Genomic DNA, 1916 nt, shown 5'->3' on the forward strand with positions numbered 1-1916 from the left:
TCTCAAAGCAATCTACAGATTCAATGCCATCCCTATTAAAACACCAACATCATACTTTCAAAACTTGGAAAAAATAATTCTGCATTTTGTATGGAACCAGAAAAAATCCCATATAGCTAAGGCACTTCTTAGTAATAAAAACAAAGCCAGGGGCATCAGCATACCAGACTTTAGGCTGTACTCCAAGGCCACAGTGGTCAAAACAGTATGGTACTTCACAAAAAATAGAGACATAGACATTTGGCCTATAGACAGAAAACCAGGAAATGAAACTTACTATCTTACAGCCACCTAATCTTCGATAAACCAAACAAGAACATACACTGGGGGAAAGACCCCCATTCAATAAATGGTGCTGGGAGAACTGGATACCCACATGTAAAAGACTAAAACTGGACCTGCACCTTTCTCCACTCACAAAAATTGATTCAAGATAGATAAAAGACCTAAATTTAAGGCACGAAATGATAAAAATCCTCAAAGAAAGCATAGGAAAAACACTGGAAAATATGGGCCTGCGAAAAACTTTATGAAGAAGACTTCCATGAAAATTGCAGCATCAATAAAAATAAACAAATGGGACTTAAACTGAAAAGCTTCTGTACAGCTAAGGAGACAACAACCAAAGCAAATAGACAACCTACACAATGGGAAAGGATATTTGCATATTTTGAATCAGACAAAAGCTTGATAACTAGCATGTATAGAGAACTCAAATTAATCCTCATGAAAAAAGCCAACAATCACTTATATCAATGAGGAAGAGAGATGAACAGAACCTTCTCTAAAGAAGACAGACAAATGGCTCGCAAACACGAAAAAATGCTCATCATCCCTAATTATTAGAGAAATGCAAATCAAAACCACCCTAAGATATCATCTAACCCCAGCAAGAATGGCCCACATCACAAAATCTCAAAGCTGCAGATGCTGGCATGGATGTAGAGAGAAGGGAACACTTTTACACTGCTGGTGGGACTGCAAACTAATATAACCTTTTTGGAAGGAAGTACGGAGAACCCGCAAAGAACACAAGCTAGACCTCCCACTTGATCCTGTAATCCCATTACTGGGCATCTACCCAGAAGGAAAAAAATCCTTTTACTGTAAGAACACTTGCACTAGACTGTTTATTGCAGCTCAATTTACAATCACCAGAATGTGGAAACAGACTAAACGTCCACCAACCCAGGAATGGATTAACAAGCTTGGTATATGTACACCATGGAATACTATTCAGCCATTAAAAAAGATAGAGACTTTCCATCTTTTGTATTAACCTGGATGGAAGTGGAACACATTATTCTTTTTTTTTTTTATTTGCATGTCATCCTTGCACAGGGCCCATGCTAATCTTCTCTGTATAATCCCAATTTTAGTATATGTGCTGCCGAAGCAAGCACCTTGGTTTTTTTTTCTTTTTTTTGAGACAGAGTCTCACTGTGTTACCCTCAGTAGAGTGCCGTGGTGTCACAGTTCACAGCAACATCTTGGGCTTAAGCGATTCTCTTGCCTCAGCCTCCCAAATAGCTGGGACCACAGGCACCAGCCACAATGCCCAGCTATTTTGTTGTTGTTGTTGTAATTGTCATTGTTGTTTGGCAGGACCAGGCTGGATTCGAATCCGCCAGCCCCAGTTTATGTGGCTGGCGCCCTAGCCACTGAGCTATAGGTCCCTAGCCAGAACACATTATTCTTAGTAAGGCATCACGCTAATAGAGAAGCATAAAGCCTATGTACTCAATGTTGATATGAGGACAGTTAATAATCTAGTACATGGTGGGGGTGGGGGAAGGGGAAAGCAGAGAGAGAGAGAGAAAAGGAGGGAGGGAGTAGGGGAAAGGAAGAACCGAGAGAAGAAAGGAGGGAGGGGGCTGGGAGAAGGGAAGAGCAGGGAGAGGGAAGGCGGGAGGGGG

At 41.2% G+C, this 1916-nt stretch overlaps 1 non-coding gene across 1 annotated transcript; it reads right to left on the reverse strand.

Moving 5' to 3' along the window:
* Positions 1-1295: 1295 nt before the first annotated feature.
* On the reverse strand, positions 1296-1403 carry LOC111727598. The gene has a single exon (XR_002775112.1). It is a non-coding gene; the product is annotated as a U6 spliceosomal RNA (small nuclear RNA).
* Positions 1404-1916: the final 513 nt, after the last annotated feature.

This window comes from Otolemur garnettii, unplaced genomic scaffold (genome assembly GCF_000181295.1).
Source record: "Otolemur garnettii isolate 467f Iridium unplaced genomic scaffold, OtoGar3 scaffold00113, whole genome shotgun sequence".
NCBI lineage: Eukaryota > Metazoa > Chordata > Mammalia > Primates > Galagidae > Otolemur > Otolemur garnettii.